The sequence below is a fragment of the Apium graveolens genome, chromosome 7 (genome assembly GCF_009905375.1).
Source record: "Apium graveolens cultivar Ventura chromosome 7, ASM990537v1, whole genome shotgun sequence".
NCBI lineage: Eukaryota > Viridiplantae > Streptophyta > Magnoliopsida > Apiales > Apiaceae > Apium > Apium graveolens.
In genome coordinates, this window is record NC_133653.1 from 18083017 (window position 1) to 18104021 (window position 21005).

Consider the following 21005-nt stretch of genomic DNA (forward strand, 5'->3'; position numbering starts at 1 on the left):
TCATCTCTTAATGATATGCTGAAATCAGGTTGTATTATAAATTTTAATTTCTGATATATTAAGTTTCCTTTTACTACTGCTATTAATGAATCTTGTATATTTCCTATTATTCTATCGTCTACTACATATATTTGTATGGGAGTATCAATATTTTTCTGAAAATATGCTTTTATTGTAAATTCTATTGCTCCAAAATAAATATTTTTTAGTTTATTTGCTTCTTTTTGTTTTAATTTAGATAGTTCTTTTTTTATCAAACCATCTGTTATTAAATTTATTTTTGCTTTTCCATTTATTGTATCTATTCAAAACATCATATTTTGAATAGATACAATAAATGGAAAAGCAAAAATAAATTTAATAACAGATGGTTTGATAAAAAAAGAACTATCTAAATTAAAACAAAAAGAAGCAAATAAACTAAAAAATATTTATTTTGGAGCAATAGAATTTACAATAAAAGCATATTTTCAGAAAAATATTGATACTCCCATACAAATATATGTACTAGACGATAGAATAATAGGAAATATACAAGATTCATTAATAGCAGTAGTAAAAGGAAACTTAATATATCAGAAATTAAAATTTATAATACAACCTGATTTCAGCATATCATTAAGAGATGAAAATAAAGAAAGATCTTTAACATTATATTATAAATTAGATGGAATAAAAATGCAAAAGGGAAGTAAGGTAATTAGTATAGAAACTAAAATAGTATATGCTATCACTGGAAACCATCATGTAAAGAAACAAACGGAATTAGGAATAATAGTACCAAAATTATATAATAGAAAAAATTGAACATAAAGAAGAATCTCAAATAACAATCCCAGAAGAATTTACAATAGACTTTAGTAATAGACAAATAATTCCAACACAAAGAATTAAACCAATATTAGAAGGATCTAGATTAAGTTTTAGAAGAGAACACAACCCTATAAATTTAGTTAGATCAATGAGTATGACCAGTAGAAAATTAGATTTAATAAAATTACCGTGTTACGAATCAGATAAATTAAGAATAAAAACAATAATATTTAATGGAATATTTGCCAAAGAAGTTATAACAGAAATAAATACCGGAGCAACAAAAAGTCAAATACATATAACTGAAGTTGACTCAAACAAATGTGAGGAAATAGAACCTCAAATAATAACTGAACCAAATAGCTCGAGAGAAACAATAATAACAAAAAGTATAAAATTAAGATTAAAAATTTTAGACTTAGAATATAATATAAGCCTAGGAGTAATAGAAAATGACGTTAGTTATCAACTATTATTAGCAATGGATTTCTTAAATGAAATAAAATATAATATAACCAATGAAGGAATAGAAATAAATGATCAGAATAAATTAAGATTTATAGACAGAATATGAACCCTGAAAAGGAAATAAATGAAAAGAAAGATGAAATAGAAACTATTAATAGGATAATAAAAGAAACATTAGTTATGTCTCAGGAAAAAGAATTACAATACTTAAAAGAAAAAGAAAAACTAGAGGAAGAAGTAAAAGAATTAGAGAAAATAAAAGGTAAGAAAAGAAAAATATGGATAATTAAAGGAGAATGGAGAAAACGAGTCTATAAATATGAATAATACTGAAAACCAAATAAAAGATATTTGGAACGAAATATTTATAAAGGAAAGTTTAAACGCTATATTAAAAAAGATGGAAGAAAATCAAGAAATTAGTAGAAAGATAATTAAGGAAGAAATAACAGCGTTATGGAATATATCAGAAATCCCAATCTTTAAACAAATATTAGATAAATTAACCATTATACAAAATAGTTTAGAACAAAATAAAGAAAAGAAAGTAATTAAAGATGAAACAGAAGAACCAGAACTAGTACCTATAACAGTAATAGGAAGAACTAAAGAACCTATATTAATGGATATAAGCAAAGCAAAACCGAAAATAACTATAGGCGTTAAAAGAACAATAAATGGTTTAGCAGAACTTCATAAATCAGGAAAATTTTAGGAAAATGTCTATAACAGAACATAGTGCTATAACATTTCTTAAAAAACATGGAAAAGAGTTACTGGAAAAAGAAAGACAAAAATATGAACCTATAAAACAAGAAATAAGAGAAGATGAACTAAAAGAATTAAGAAAAGAAAATGCTAAATTAAAAACTAAAACTAATATAGAATGGTTAAATAAATATAAATTTTATAAAAAAAAATATAAAACCCAAAAGAAAGAATTAAAAGAAACAAAGTTAGAAGTAATAAGTGTATTAAAAGAAATAGATAATTTAAAAAATGAGATTAATCAATTAAAAATAGAATTAAAAGAAAAGGAAATTATTAAGTCTGACGATAGTAATCCAGAAACAAACAAAGAACAAGATGAGAGCAGTAATACAAGTACATCAGATAGTAATCTAGGAAAAGAAGGATTAAATTACTTAGAGGAATCAGATAATGAGGAAAAGGAAATAGTAATAAAAGAAAATAAAGAAATATTAGAAGCCCTCGGAAAAACCGTAAATGCAATAATAACAAATGAAGAGAAAAGCGATGAAAGTGATATAGAAGAAAGAGAAACTTCACATAAACAAACAAATTATGAAACCGAATCAGATAATATAATGGATAACGATGCATACCCAGAAGAAGAAATAGAAGATCATATAATAACTAAAAATAATATTAAAATGCCAGGAAATATACCTATAGGACAACAAAATGAAGTACAAGATTTCATAGGATCAATACACCAAGGAATAAATATAAATGGATATTTTCTAGATTTAGATAATGTCTACGACGATCAAGAAATAAGTAGAAGAATAAAAGACTGGAATTTAGGGATGTATATAGCCTTAATGAATTCAAAAAATATAGAAGATCTGGATTATGTTTTTGAACTAATATCAAAAACAATTATAGGAAAAGCAGCATTTTGGTTAGAAAATATTATTTATGAATTAAAGGGACAAGTAAGAACGTATGCTAGAAGCTGGAAAGATACATTAAACGCATTTGATATATTATTAAAAAGAGAATTTCTAGGAGAAAGATGGTTTGTAGCTCAAGAAAATATAACAGTAGAAAGAAAATTAGAAATAACAATGTATCTAAATAATATGAAATGTTGTAGGATTAGTAAATTACCAGAATATACTATAAGTTTTACTAAATTCTTTTATGAAGCTAAGTTTTTACCTAATGAAAGCTTAGTACATCAACAACTGTATTATGATCATCTACCTTCACCTTATAATACCGAAATAACTAAAGAATATAATAATCTAGAACCTAAAGAAAATACATTAGGAGAAAGAATTAGATTATTAAGAGCATATTTAACTCGAAAATGTGAAGAATATAGAATTCAACAGAAAATTAAAAAGGATAAAAAACAAGGATTAAGAGAAATCTGTAATTTTACGGAGAAAAAATTAATATTTGGATGTGATAATCAAGATTATAAAACTAGAAAGAAGTATAGGAAATATAGGAAACTAGATTATAATAATCAAAATGAATATTATAGAAAACAAAATAAAACCTATAGACCTTATAAACCATTTAATCGAAGATTTAAAAGAAGAAAATTTAAAAAATATAGAAATACTCCTGAAAATAGAAAGAGATTTAGATATAAGAGAAAGTTTAGAAAAAGAAATAAAACAAAAATAGCAGATTGTAAATGTTGGAATTGTAATGAAAAGGGACATTATGCAAATAAGTGTCCTAAATTACAGCAAAAAGGAGTAAAATACATAGATACCACCGAATTAATAATGAAACTAGAATACATAAGAGAAGATAATAATAACTGGTATGATGAAGAAGTATTCTATATAAGTGAAACAGAACCAGAAGAAATAAATTATATAAATGAAAATGATAGTAATAATGAAAGTTTAACTACTGAATAGAATAAAATGGTAGCTATATATATTGAAGCACAGGTTGAATATAAACCTACGAAATATATAAAACAAAAGATATTTATAGATAGTGGAGCAGATATTTGTTTAGCTAAAGAAGAAGTATTTACTCAACACAAATGGAAGCATACAAAAAATAGAATAATAGTAACAGGATTCAATAACCATAAAAAAGAGATAGATATAATAGCAGAAAATGTAAGATTTATATTAGGAAAAATAAGATTTAGGTTACCTATAATATACCAAGAAAATAATATGAAACAACAAATGTTACTAGGAAATAACTTTTTAGATTCTTTTAAAACTCAAATAATAAAACAAGATAGGATAAGTTTGTTAACACCTTGCGAAAAATGGATAGTATTAAAAAGAATAATACCTGTAAAATCAATAGAAATAAGTAATATTAAAGCAGAAAGAAAAATAAATTTAGAACTATTAAAACAAAAATATTTAAAGGCCTTAAAAATAAATTTTGGAGAACATCCAATGAAGTTATGGGAAAAAGAAAAAATATATGCTGAAATAAAACTAATAAACCCTAATGATATAATTAGAAACAGACCAATAAGATATAGTCCAACAGATCAAAAGGAGTTAGGAGTTCAAATAAAAGAATTATTAGACTTAGGACTAATACAAGAAAGTAAAAGTCCGCATAGTAGCCCAGCGTTTTTAGTAAGAAATCATAATGAAGTAAAAAGAGGAAAAGCTAGAATCGTAATAGACTATCGGGAACTAAATAAAAAGACTATATTTGATGGATATTTTTTACCATATAAAAGAAATTTAATCAACCAAACAAGTAATAAAAAATAGTTTAGTAAATTTGATTGTAAAAGTGGATACTGGCAAATAAAATTAACTAAGGAATCTAGATGTTTAACAGCATTTAGCGTTCCACAAGGACATTATGAATGGATAGTACTACCATTTGGATTAAGAACAGCTCCACAAATATTCCAAAGAAGAATGGATAAAATATTTAGAGAAATGAATGATTTTATTCTAGTATATATAGATGATATATTAATATTTAGTGATAATTTAACAGATCATTCAAAACATCTAGATATATTTATTCAGACTATTAGAAAACATGGAATATTATTATCAGAAAAGAAATCAGAAATATTTAAACACAAAATAGAATATTTAGGATATATTATAGACTCTGAAGGAATTCAATTACAAGAACATATATCAACAAAAATAAAGAATTTTAAAGAAATTTTAGAAAATAAAAAAGAAGTACAACAATTCTTAGGAATAGTAAATTACGCTTCAGATTATATAAAAGATTTACCAAAATTAAGAAAACCACTACAAGATTTAATAAAGAAAAATAAAACTTTTGAGTGGAAGAAAGATCATACAAATGCAATAAGAGCATTAAAAACAAAGGTAGAAAATTTACCTAAACTACGATTACCCAAAGATAGTGATCAGTTAGAACTATTTACAGATGCTAGTGATATAGTATGGGGAGCAGTATTAGTAGCTTTTGAAAAAGATGATATTGATAAAGAAAACCCTTTAATATGTGGATATGCAGCTGGAACATGGAAACCCAATGAAAAGAATTATCATATTAATGAAAAGGAACTATTAGCTGTAAAATTAGGGATTAAAAGATTTCATTATCATTTACTACCTGTAAAATTTGTTGTTAGAACAGATAATACTCAAGTAAGATCATTTATATTCAATAAAATTGACCCTTTACCAGAATTAAATAAAAGAAGAAATTGGCAAGCATTTTTTAGTTATTATGATTTTATTGTAAAAAACATATCAGGTACTAAAAATATTCTTGCAGACTATCTTAGCAGGGAAAATGGAAAGTATTAGCAGTATTATGATACAGGTGGGAGAAGTAATTCAGAAGATAAAGGAAAAGAATGACCAGATAAACTTTATTAACGAGGAAATCAGCCAACTCACTACTACTTTAGAAGGAAAACTCAGAATATTAAACAACCTACAAAAAACCCCAGAAACCTTTGTATCAAGATTAGCCAATACTCCTACTATCAAAACAATAACCATACCAGAAAATACTATCAACACCATTACACTAAAAGATCGTGTAACCTTTACCAAAGAATATACCGAGTCCTTTGAAAAAATACAAAAGTACTATGATTATAAAACCAATACTACAATCCTGAGAAATGGGAAATTTGGAAAATACCCAAGGTATATCTGTAGGGAAAACGCAGATTCAACTGTAGTAAAAAACCTATTACTTTTAGGATTTATTGACAAAATAATGGTAGATGAAACCTTATCAAGTATAGCACAACTACCATCAACTATAACACAAAGCCTTCAATCTTACATGAATTCATACGGACCAGGAGGAATTTATGGTATACAGGTTTTTGATGCCTGTACTGACTTAACAGGAAAACCTATATTACTCTGTCAAATATTTAAGTATGGCAGGAATACTACTATAGAAGGTGAAAATACTAGCCTAAAGACGAACATGGCATGTACAATAGAGCAATTTGGCGACTGGTTGTGTAACAAAAGAGCAATCGGCATAGCAACATTGAAGTCTAAACTTGAAGATATCATACGAGGAGGAAAGGCATGTGTCATTGGCACAAGTAAAGGTGGATTAGCAGAAGAAATACTAACCATTTATTATAATAATGATATAATTAGCAGGGATACTACAGCTTTGAACGAAATGCATGCAAGATTATCAGATTTAAAGCACAATCATGCTCAGAAGACAAAGGAAATTTATCAGAATTTATTATCAGGCCAAAGACGGAGACCAGTGGCAACTCTAAAGAATATAGCAACAAAAGAAGAAGGATGTTCTGATCCCTTTGCATAAATATTTGTTAGGCCCTGAAAGGGTGACCTAACCATATAATACAATGTAATACTATTTGATGAAAGTTAGGCCCAATAGAATTTGGTGACCTAACAATGTAATAATAACGATGAATTGATAGGCCCAATGAGAATTGGTGACCTATGGATATTACAAATGATATTTCGGCCCAATGAGAATTGGTGACTGAAAGCATATTACAAATGATATTTCGGCCCAATAAGAATTGGTGACTTAAAACATATTACAAATGACGCTACGGCCCAAATTATATTGGTGACTGTAAAAATAAAAAAAAAATAAAAAATAAATAAAAATAAAAAAAAATAAAAAAAAAAAAAATAAAAAAAAAATAAAAAAAAAATAAAAAAAATAAAAAAAAAAAATAAAAAAAAAAAATAGCTGTTTATAAATTTTCTATGAGTAGCTAAACCTTTCTCTCTACAATCTCTATACAAGAAAATATTGTGAGATCAAAGTAAATATTATACTATGTCTATGTTTAGTAATTGTTAAGACAGATATAATATTTTATTAAGTATTTTAGAGGATATCCCAGGCGATCCCAAGGTCAGGCTATATCCCAAAGCAAGGAAGCGAGAAGGGAAGGAGAGCCAAGACAGGTTGACAGCCATAGGTGATCTAGGATACTTATAAGGTATTATTCTGAATTTATGATTGCTAAATTATGATATTAGTAGAATGTTTATGGAACAGATCACAATATGAGTATTGTTATGAGGTTGTAGACATTTAAATGAAATATGCTGATTTTTGGATATAATCATGTATATAATTGTTTATTATATATGTGTGTGCCTTCCCTCTTTAGGGTTATCAGATATAAAAAACGATCCCCGCGAATCTGGTAAAGTGTACACACTTCTAAGCTTGATAATTGCAGCAAAGTGGCAATCTATCGTGGAAGAGAACTGGGAACGAAAGCTTGCATACTTTATGATCCAAGTTCTGGAAAAATCGTGATGAGCAGGGATATTATATTTGAAGAACATAAAGCCTGGGAATGGGATTCAGAGCAATACAAGGATTTACCACAATTTGAACCATTCACAGTGTCTGGATACAATTTGGCAGAGCCGAGAAATCATGAGGCAGAGGAAGAACCATTCACTCCTACAAGTCATGGTACAATTGTGAGTGATTCTTTAAAAAGTGTGAGTTCTTTCACTGAACCCGAGAAGAATACCCCAGCAACACCAATTAATTCTGGAGTCTCAAATAGAAGTAGTCCAAGTAATTCAGAAGCTTCAAGTGGAAGTAGTGAGCCAGAAAAATTTTGACTACTCAGTGACATTTATAATGAAACTCAAGAAGTGGGGTTGGAACATGAACTACTCATTTTGGCAGTTGATGAACCAACCAGTTATAGCCAAGCTGTGACAAAGAAGGCATGGAAGATGGCGATGAAAGATGAGATTGATGCAATTAACAAAAATAATACCTGGAAGTTGTTTGAGTTACCACCTGGACAAAAACCAATCGGACTTAAGTGGGTATATAAGCTAAAGAAGAATGATAGTGGTGAGATAATCAAATATAAGGCCAGACTCTTTGTAAAGGGATACGTTCAAAGACAAAGCATAGATTTTGAGGAGGTGTTTGCACCTGTTACATATTTAGAGATAGTGAGATTATTGGTAGCGAAAAATGGCTGGGACGAGCACCACTTAGATGTGAAGTCAACTTTTCTTAACGGAGAATTGATGGAGATAATGTATATCACGCAACCGGAAGGATTTGTCAAAGAATACAGCGAAGATATGGTGTACCAATTGATCAAAGCTTTATAGGATTTGATACAGGCGCCACGGGTATGGTATGAAAAATTAAGCAAATGTCTTGAACAGTTGGGCTTCACAAAATGTCCCTATGAACATGCGGTTTATACTAAATGTGAAGGAGATGAAGTGGTAATCATTGTGTCTATGTAGATGATTTATTGCTTACAGGAACGAGTGTATGGAATATTCTCAAGTTAAAAAAATAGGTGGGGAAAGAATTCGAGATGTGTGATCTTGGTAAGCTAACTCATTATCTCGGTATTGAGGTAATTCAGAAATCAGGGTACACTGAGTTAAAGAAAACAGCCTATGCTAGAAAGTTACTCGAGAAAATAGGGCTAAATGACTGCAATCCAGCAAAATACCCCATGGAACCTAAACTACCGATCGACAAGGATCAAGAGGGTAATTCTGTTGACTCTACTTTATTTAAAAGTTAGGTAGGAGGTCTAAGGTACCTAGTCCATACTCGACCCGATATTGCGTTCTCAGTTGGGATTGTTAGCATATTTATGGAGCGTCCCACAGTACTCCACTTGAATGCAGTTAAACGTATTGACAGTACTCCACTTGAATGCAGTTAAACGTATTTTACGTTATGTGAAAGCAACGTTGGAGTGTGGTTTAGTTTAGAGGAAGGGAGTTGGAAATTACATATTATCTGGTTACTCGGACAGTGATATGGCTAGTAATATTGAAGATAGAAGAAGTACAGGAGGCATGGTATTTTATCTAAACGAGAGTTTAGTGTCATGGGTTTCACAAAAATAGTGATGTGTGGCTTTATCCACGTGTGAAGCTGAGTTCATGGCAGCAACTGTTATTGCTTCACGGGAGGAGTAAGCATATTGACATATGTTACCACTTTATTCACGAATGTGTAGAGCGTGGTGAAATTATGATTAAGCATATAAATACGGAGGAATAGCATGCAGATACGTTAACAAAGGCCATGTCTACTGTGAAATTTCAAAAAAATGTGTGCATTATTAGGCATTCAGAATTTGAAAAAAATAGTTTAGATTATAGGGGAATATGTTGGAATTAATCTAAACTAGATGTTACTAGTTGATGTGCCACATAATACCCAAAAGAATAAGCCATTTTCCGTTCTCAGAGTTTGTAGAAGCAGTTTTGAATAAGTGGGAGTTGGAGTTTTATTACGAAGTAGTTGTTATTATTTCGGTTTTCTTTATCTGGTTGTATTGTATCTTTCAATGTTTTCTTTATACATGTTTATCAGCTAATAATACAAGTGAGTTTATCTCTCTGTTCTGGTGTCTTTCATTTTAGCAAAGTATACGTGTTGCGTATTATTAAGTTGCAGGTTTAAGCTTTTATTAAATACAAAAACTTTTCCTCTGAATGATTTCAATAATGCTCGTACATTAAAGCTCTTACAAGATACATAGCCCATGTCATCCATAGCCTTGTTTACATTTTACAATTTAATAAAGTAGGTTCCATTTATAATTTGTTATAAATTTTTTATTTACTTAATACAGAAAGTTAATTAATTTTGCATGGAGTGAATTAATTAATTCTCAAACTGTTAATTTTGAGAGATATTTAGTATTTTCAAGAAAAGAAATTTTAGTCACACACCTCTCTCAAAGAGTTATTATAATGTTAATTATCATATGGGTCATTTAGTCTGTTCTATTAAATCAAATGAGTCACGGTGAAAATTTATCTCATTTAAATAACTTAAAGAAAATGTATATGATATCATGAATTTTTTTCAAAGTCAAAGCTAAAATAAATCTTTCTCATTAAGGTGACTGACGTGTTATCTACGTGGATGTTTCGGCTATATAGATGATTATAGTCATTAAAAACCATTTTTGGGAAATGAATAATCCAAAAAAATCAAATGAAAATTATATATATATATATGCTAAAGTTCAGGACAGAACCACCTTAAAACAGAACCCAAAGAACTTAATTGAAATTAAGTGTAAATGTTTAATTATATATACTAGTGTAGTCTAAAATGGACATCAATAAGTCACACCTAACCATGAGACATCTTTTTGAGCCAATTTTTTTAAAATTATTTAACACAATGAATCAGGTCTTGTCATGAGTGGTTTAATATAGACAAAAAATTTCTTGATGAATTAATTAACATGTTGGAGCATAATAATGACCTATATGATAATTAATCTATTACTAAAAATTTGTCCACTACTCTATAACTTCAAAAATTCTCCATCAAGTAATCTTTTGATTTAATTGACTATGACATCAACCTACTCCCATATTCTTTAAAACATTCATTACTTTTCATCCACATCATCTAAAACTCCCTCTTTACATTGAGAATTTGTATAAGTTTGGTTTATTTGTTTCCTTGGAACTCCTTAATGATGTCACATGCTTCTTTAGTAGATTCACAACCTATGTATAATTGTTGTGATAATAACCTCTAAATGGGTACATGAAAGTAACTTTGGCTTCCTGCTATTCCTTCTTCGTGTTTCTTGATTTGAATTAGTGAATGATTTTCAAAAAGAGGAGTAGAATTGATATCATTCTCAATAACTTTCTAGAAACTCATAAATTTCATGTACAATTTCATCATGATGACCCATCAATGAACGCTAGAATAGAGACATTATTTTGACATAAATATTATTTGATGTCAGTGGATATGAAAAGTGTATTTGTATAAAAATCTGACATGCTCTAGATCACACATTTTTGGTAGATATGTTGGACAAATTAGTACAAAAAGACAGCATTTTGTAAGTAATAGCGTTTCATTTTCATTACATATAACTCAAATAAACTAGTCAATTTATAAGTTTCCAATACTATTAATTACTGGGTAAATACATAATTAACTCTATAATACCACTAACTCGCCCACTACATATGCCTTCTAAATGATCCTAAAATAATAGTTCTCTTTTTAATTATTTGCCACTAAACATCTAATGATAAAAAATAACTAAATAAATTATATTTAAATGGAATAATTAATTCATAGGTCGTTAAAATATAGGTTATTTTTTTAAGGTCCTCGACCAAAAAAACAAATATTGGTGAACTTTAACTTTTCAGAAATTTGATTACAGTCTTTCCGACAGAATTTGACTAAGGTCCATTAATCAATTAGGGTTCTTCAACTTCTCAAATTTGGGGGTGTTTTCCTTATCCAATGATGAAATTGAGGATTTAAGAAATTTAGAGATTTCAAACCGAAAATATCTATCTAGGTTTTAATGGTGTAGAATGACATGAATGGTGGCTGTCATTTTCCAGTAGGCAGTGACAAAACTACCAATTTCAGGCCATCCTCCACAATTGAAACTACATGAATCTTTTCAGTTGACCTTCCAAAACTTTTGACTCCCTTAAATTCATCAACTAATCAAAAAATCTCATATTGAAGAAGTTAAAGGACCTAATTGACTAACAAACGTTAGTTAAAATTAAAGGGAAGGATGTAAATAAGATTGTTGAAATGTTTATGTATTGTAATATATTAAAAAATAGATCATGTACCTAGACAATAAAAACATATAATCGAGAAATTTTTGAAATTATTTTCCCTATTTGAAACATAGTACATAATATCTAACCCTGTCATTTTACATCACAAAAGGAATATATACATTTACAACTTGCCTGAATATATTTGGTATATATGTTTTAAGGATTTTCCCTGTAAAAATAATTTTTCTTCATAATTTTTACTATTGTTTGAGATAAAAATGTTTTTGTTGCTAACATAATATATCGTGAGCTAGTAGAAAGTGAATTTATCCGCTAGAAATTGAATGTCCAGGGCCCAAATAGTTAAATAAACGGGTATTTTTATATTGAAATAAAGATAAGGACTAGTTCATTAGCTATTAAGTGTAGATAAGTTAACTAAGGGAATTTTACAAAAATACATTTTTTTGTAAAATTATTTGTTATTTTACCAACTAAAAGATTTGCTAAAATATTATTTTACTCTGAAAATATTTGCAAAACTGGGATGTCGCATAATAGGTTAAAATTTAGTTTAAATTGCATAACTATTTTAGTTTATATTTAGAATTGCATTTTTTGTTGTAGCAAATATGGCTGCAATTGACCGAATGTATTTTTGCATTTCAGCACTGCGGCATTTCTTCTTAGCTGCTTTTGGATGCATTTCTTAATTTTGTAGTTTGTTAGAAGTATTTTTGCATTTGCTATGCATATCATAATTTTTTTTTAGTTTGTTAGAAATATTACTGATCAACAAGATAATTATTTCCTAAAATTTTATCTGGTATTGAGAATTTTAAGAATTAAATTGAACTTAATAGCCCCCACCCTTCTTGAATAAAGGACTGGACATTCAAACTGATGATTCTTATGGTTAAATTTGTGACGTGTGGGAACATTACTCATTAGCTACTACTTCTAGAACTAGTCCAATTCAGAAAAGTATGGCTTGAAAAAACAATTCCAACATGAAATAAAGAGCGGTATCCTCTTTATTTTGGTATCATTTAGTTTTGAATATCACTTAAGCTAAAAAAATAAGCCTGTTGAAGAATTGGATTGTGGGGTCACGTTGAGATTTAAAACCTACTGACCATATATTGTAATTTATTATAATATTCTACTAGATATAGTAAGAAATAACTCTTTTAAAATGACATCATTTCATACTTTAAAAATGCAGACTTACAACGTGGATTGTATGATCTGGTCCACCTTCAAATGCTACATATTAAAAATCATCATAATGCACACTTAACTCTATATATATATGGATATATATATATATATATATATTTATTCATATACAAGGGTGCCCTTCCGACCCACACTAGATAATAGTGACCTTCACCCATGTTTTATTATATATATATATATTAGTACTTGTAATTTGGTCACTTAGTTTTTAAATAGTTGAATTTTTTTTAATTAAATTCATGATAGTTATTATCCATATATAGTAGTTTAAGGTTGAAGTTCCACCAATAACCTAAATTAAATTAATATAATATATTCTAATAATATATTTTCCTAAGGCATTTCATGAACTTTTTGAATTTAATGGTTATAATTATTTTATGATCCAAGTTCTAGAAAAATCACGGTGAACAGGGATATTGTATTTAAAAAACATAAAGCCTGGGAATGGGATTCAGAGCAATACCGGGATTTACCATATTTTAAACCTTTCATAGTGTCTGGATACAATTTGGGAGAGCCGAGAAATCATGAGCCATAGAAAGAACCAGTCACGCCCACAAGTCATGATGCAAGTGCGAGTGATTCTTCGCAAAGTGTGAGTTCTTCCACTAAAACTGAGAAGAATACCCCAGCAACACCAATTAATTCTGGAGTCTCGAATAGTAGTAGTCCAAGTAATTCAAAAGCTTCAATTTGCTTGAGCCTGAAAAATTTCGACTCCTCGGTGACATTTATGATGAAACTCAAGAAGTGGAGTTGGAACATGAACTACTCATGTTGGCAGTTGATGAACCAACCAGTTATAGCCAAGCTGTGGCAAAGACGGCGTGGAAGATGGCAATAAAAGATGAGATTGATGCCATTAACAAAAACAATACCTGGAAGTTAGTTGAGTTACCACATGGACAAAAACCAATCACTAAAGTGGGTATATAAGCTAAAGAAGAATGCCAATGGTGAGACTATCAAATATAAGGCTAGACTCATCGCGAAGGGATACGTGCAGAGACAAGACATATATTTTGAGGAGATGTTTGCACCTGTTACACGTTTAGAGACAGCAAGATTATTGTTAGCATTGTCAGGGAAAAATGGTTAGGAGGTGCACCATTTAGATGTGAAGTCAGCTTTTCTTAATGGAGAATTGAAAGAGATGTATGCATGTCACGCAACCGGAAAGATTTGTCAAATAATACAGTGAAAATATGATATACCAATTGATTAAAGCTTTATACGGTTTGCGCCAGGCGCCACGAGCATGGTATGAAAATTTGAGCAAATGTCTTGTATAGTTGGGATTCACAAAAAATTTCTATGAACATGCGGTTTATACTAAACCTGAAGGAGATGAAGTGCTAATTATTCATGTATATAGACGATCTATTGGTTACAGGAATGAGTGTATGGAATATTCTCAAGTTCAATAAATAGATGGGAAAGAATTCAAGATGAGTGATCTTTGTTAGCTAACTCATTGTCTGGGTATTCAGATAATCCAGAAATTAGGGTACACAGAGTTAAAGCAAATAGCCTATGCTAGAAAGTTACTCCAGAAAGTAGGGCTAAATGACTGCAATCCAGCAAAATACCCACAAACATAAGTCGGGGAATTGGAGTTTTATTAGGAAGTAGTTGCTATTATTTAGGTGTTCCAGTTCTAGCTGTATTATATCTTTCAAGATTTTTTTTAAGCACGTTTATCAGCTAATAATACAAGTGAGTTTATCTCTCTATTCTGGTGTCTTTCATTTTAGCAAAGTGCACGTGTTGTATTATTAAGTTGCAGGTTTAACCTTTTATTAAATACAAAAACTATTCCTGTGAATGATTTCAATATTTAAGTTGCACAACATAAGTGGTCTCAAGTCTCAAAACAAAAATGGTCTACATAGAACTTAAGGCATTAGATTTAGCTCTTAACATAAGTAACTAGTTTGATCTCCAACAACATTATCTATATCTCTACTCCTTATTTAATATTTTGTAATTAAAATTACTTTAGGATATGAATAAGTAGTTTGGTCTCCAATAACATTACTTATATCTACCTACTCCTTATTCAATATTTTATAATCAAAATACATTATTTCAGTTAAAGTAACAGAGCTATTGATGATATGATACATATTTTATTATAAAATTAAAGTTAAGAAATGCTTAAAAAGAGAAGATGGTTCTTAAACATAAGTAATGAAAGAGTGCTATTAGTGATATAATAAGTTGTGAATAAGTAGATTGGTCTCCAACCGCATTACTTATATGGATGTCTATTCTTTATTTAATATTTTATAATTAAAAATGCATTGTTTCAATTAAAATATGAGAGCTAATGATGATATGTTACATATTTCATTAGAAAATTTAAGTTAAAAGATGCTTAAAAAGAGAAGACGTTTCTTAAAAATATGTAATGAAAAAGTGTTATTAGTGATAAAAGGAGTTAAGATATTATTGGAGCAGTTTTTTTATTTCATCCCTAAAAAATCAAATCAATTGAAGAGCCCATGAACAGTGACTTTCTCTAATAATTAAATTGAACATACAACATTAAAAATAGAGTGCTCTTAACAAATTTAGCATACAACTTTAAAAATAGAGCTGGTGGTAACAAGACACGGTTAAATATCTTTAATATGAGTTTTTGTCCAATGATCCAAACATCCTCTTTGTTAATGATACCACTTCTGATATGATTGATTTGGATGTAAGACAATATCACTTTACCATAATAAATCTAATAAAATTGTTTAACTCAAAAAAATATCACATAAATATCATAAATCATCTCCTACCATCAAGCGTCCAAGTATTAACCTTAGTTACTAAAATATGTACAAGGGCTTTTTGTTTTGCTTAGAAAAAACACGTTTAATTTATTGTAACAATTAATAAAATAAAATGATTGGTAAAATAAAAAGTAATAATCTCAACAAAAAATTATAACTCCCCCTAAATAAAAAATATCGAATTAAATATTTTTTCCACTAAAGTCAGTCAAATATAACTTAAATTCAACCAGATGAAATTGGTAGTATTAAGGGGTAGCAATAAGGATTTTGTGAAAGAAAAATTAAATACAATAAGAATTTATACCACAACTTTATATTTTGTATTTTATTTTTGAAAGAAACATAATGTGATGTATGGAATGAAAATCAAGGAAATTTATAATATTTATAAAAAGTAAGAAGAGGTGTTTAGATTAATTGTTAAGGGGAGGAAGTTAAATTCAATACTCTTTAAAATTAATTAACTAAAAAAACCTCAATAATAAGTCAAAAGACAATTAAAAATGAAATGTTACATTGCATATTTTTTTTAAAAAGCAATTCAACCCTAACATCAATTATTCTAAATAATGATTGCAAGGAATGAAAAATGCAAATATTAATCCATCTAAACCAGATCATCAACAGTTCTCCAGGGGCCTCACACATGAGCTTTAACCGTGCAATTGAGTCCTATGACAGATGTCAAGTTGTGAGAAAACAATAAGTTGGTATTTATCTTGCATATCAGATAGTTAGTTCAGAAAAGGCTTATACCTCAATGGAGCAAATTTTCAACAAAGGCTTCAGTCTGAGGGTGAAACATGGACTCCAAAGTTTCCCTACAGGGATGAGGGGATAAGTAGGAGCAGATGGAAACAACTATATATATTTGAAAGAAAAGAAACTCATAGATATATTATGTGCTGATAATTATAGTGTTAAAATTAACTTTCAACTCATGTACATTGTACAAAAGAGATGCATGAATATGAATTTTCACTTACTCATCCACAGGAGCAATTAACTTTAAAAATGCTTGGCTTGAGAGTTGAAGAGAGTTGTTATATGCACTATTTTGGATACCTAAAATGAATATCCACACATTGTTAGGCAATATAAGCTAAATTACTTATGTGTACATTGTAAACCAACTTAAAATTGATTTTTTGGATATTAACTATATATTTGATGCTAACTATAATACTATAATTCTTTGAGTTTCTATTCATGTAGTGTTCATGTAATCTTATCGTGATAATATAACTCATAATATTTAAATATATATTAAGTAAACCCTGCATTATGAAAATTGAAAAGGATAAAAGAAATATTAAGATATTTATTATAATGGACCAAAAATGTGGAAAGAAATATAATGAAAATCATACCTTCAAGCTGCTCAATTCTTTTTACTGCACAGGCCTTCTGCAAAGGTTAAACAAAAATTATTAACAAATTTTAATAGACAAATAAATAAGTACTTGTTCTAGTAATATAATCAAAACCAACCTGCAGATGAGATTTTATGTGCTTATATGTCACCCCCTCCACTTTCATCTTTGTAAGTATGGCTTTTGGTGTAGCACCTATTGAATAATTTAAGCAATTATGAAATTGTACATTGGTTATAGTTTAGCATCAAACTAATTATGGAGCAAACTAAGTCTTAAATATATGATTAATTATTTTGTAAATTTAATATTTTATATAAATCATTGGTAATTATCAATTTCTCAGCTCCACTCCATATTAATATGAAATATACATATAGAAAATGAGTGGTATTAGAAATTTATCTAGTTTATTGGCAGGCAAATCAAATTAAAAGAAAATATTATAAAAGGGTTCTTTTGAAGAAGATGTGTAATTATGTGTTCTAGTGGATAATAATATTGAATTTAAAAGAATATGATTTTTAAAAATGAATATTACACACAATCTGTAAATATTATATACATCTGTAGAAAAATAAATTAGTGATATATTTCTTTATTGATACAAAGATGATAATAATTTATTATTGACGTGTTTTACTAAATAAATGAAGAATTGTAATTTGATGGATTTAATGCTAAAAAACAAATTATAGTATTTAATGGAAGAAAAAATTGTAACAGAACATATTGGTGCTGCTTTAAAAGTTTGAATTAATCTAATTAATAATTATTTCATATCTTGAAAGAGAACAAGCAAATAATTATATATATGGAAATCGTAGAACTAGATGTATGCATATGTGTGTAATAAAAAATTTATAGCAAACAGATCAAAATGAAAAAAAAATCTAGAAAATTTAGAAAACTTACTAAAAATCCCACCCAGTTTAGAGACAGCACTATTAAATCGGGCATGTAGCTCCTGTGTCCAATGTAGGCGAGGCTTATCACCCAGTGTACACAATTGGACAACAAGAACCTCCTCTTCTCTCTGTTCTTCCTCTGGACTTTGTTCTGGCTGTTGGTGCAAAGCAATTTGGTGCAACCCTTGATTCAGGTGCTGCACAGAGGGAGGTTGATGATACTGATCCACACTGGGGTATTGATAATACAATGCTTGTGTCATCAGACTGGAGCCATGAATCTGGTGCACTGCACGGTTCTGGGGCAACTGATCTAGATAAATTTGATGATGTGTATGCTTAGATTGAGAGGGGACTGAAGTTGTACTATTTGGAGAAGCCATTTTCTTTTATTTCTGCTATTAATCTCTTCTCTATTGGATTTGCAGGCATTCACCTCTCTTGGATATATATACACAAAAAAGATTTATATATATCTTTTGTAGATATTAAGTATCTTTAAATACTTTATAATCACCTTCTTTTGCAATCTAAATTATCTGTGCGATTATATTAAACATAAAATATTGAATATTTGATTGTTGGTTGTTGGTACTTGGTGCTTAATCTCAAGTCGTCGTATCAAATTAATGAGAACGGTTATATATTCGAATACCCCCGATAATATATTAAAATTATATATATTAAAATTATAATATACATCATAAAATTATAAAAATAATGTAAATCACAGGGGTTATATACTAATATTATTGTAAGTATAACATAAAAAAGGTTTATGAGATTATGTTAACACCCACCTAAATACGACTATAATCTGACTAGTAACGAAAAATACTATACACTAGAACGTACTTATAGTACTAAAAATTATTATACACAAATAATAGTATAATTTATTATATCTTACTATAAAATTAAAAATAAAATTGTTGACGTTGTTCTTACTAGATCCCAACATAATAAGATTTTGATACCCACGTGAACAATCCTTTTGGTATTGTCACAAAAATATGATAAAGACTTACCTTATACAAGATCTCAATTTAAAGGATTTTAATTACCAAATAATTTTCTAGATATCAACGACATAGGTAATATTAAATTGAAATAATAATATAAATATTTTCGATCTCAGATAAATCTAGACACACAAGAAAGAAGTAGTAATGTCCAAAAAAATACATTAAGAATCTTCTTTTAGATAATTTATAAATTTATATCATAAATAATTCATCCATAATTTGAGTGGGGCACGTATATTAAAAAGATTAAAATAGAGAAGTGAAAGTGGATTTAGGGGGCCTATAAAAATTAGTTAAGAAAATTATGTTATTGTGGAAAATTTTAACAAATGGATGAGACATCCACGGGCACATATCCATGAGATTTGAGAATTATGTCCATTTATATAGCAAAGTACGAGTACTAATTACACTACCAGTAAATTATGATCTTTTGAGAATTAGTAGTGGGCTTGTTGTTTATATAAGGTTGTGGTATTTGGGCCAGCGTTTTCAGGCCCGCGTTTTCAGACTTATTTCGGACTCAGAATCGAGATTTGACCCAAAAATTTTAAAGATTCATTATTTGACACACGTTATTGTAGTCACTTTGAATGTTTTTAGATAATTCTGAAGATTATATCAATAATATTGTATGTTATTCATCTGCATTGATTATATTTAGGCACATGTAGTAATTTTGCAAATAAAATATTATAAAAAAACACCAACAACGAAAACTTGGCAACACTAACATTATTATGAGAGATAAAATTGTGATTAAATACCCAAATTGTACCAGTTTAAACGGTGGATACTAATCGTTGTTTGTATCAACCCTTGGCATTATGTTACTGACCTGTTAAATATCCTTCCCGGAAATAATGTATGCAATAATGAAACTACGAACCATGGGTAACATGTTGTAATCCTCCTAAAAGAGAGAGGTGCTTTCGGAAAGACGAAAACAATTTTGGATCAATGCAATATGAAAGCTCTTGAAGAGACGTTAGTAAATAATTAAAGTATTCCCTATGTTTTAAAAACCTAAAATGCATGTGGGTCAATGTTATGTTACTTACATATAAATTATCTTTTGTTTATAGTGCTATGAGTATGTTTAGGTCTCATTTTAGGTCTCATTTTAGGAGGAAATGTAGCGCAACAATGCTTAACAGTTTCAAGTGGACAAAAGTACAGGTAATCAAGTTTCTTTTAGTTTTATTAAAATAGATAGCCAGGTTTTTCTTTACTTTTAGGCTATTTAGAGTGTTCGAAGTCATTTCCGGTTATAGAAATTTGCAGTACTACAGGTGTTCTTTTAAATTACTTTTGATGCTATTAATATTAATGATTTAGACCACCTGACTTAGATTTTACATGTTGAAATCAATCTAAACTAGACGTTACTAGTTGTTGTGCAATATAATACCCACAAGAATAAGTCCTTGTCTGTTCTAAAAGTTTGTAGAAGCAGTTTTGAATAAGTGGGAGAGTTGGAGTTTTATTAGGAAGTAGTTGCTATTATTTAGGTATCCTTTATCTAGTTGTATTGTATCTTTCAATGTTTTCTTTAAGCATATTTATCAGCTAATAATATTAGTGAGTTTATCTCTCTGCTATGGTGTCTTTCATTTCAGCAAATTATATGTGGTGTGTATTATTAAGTTGCAGG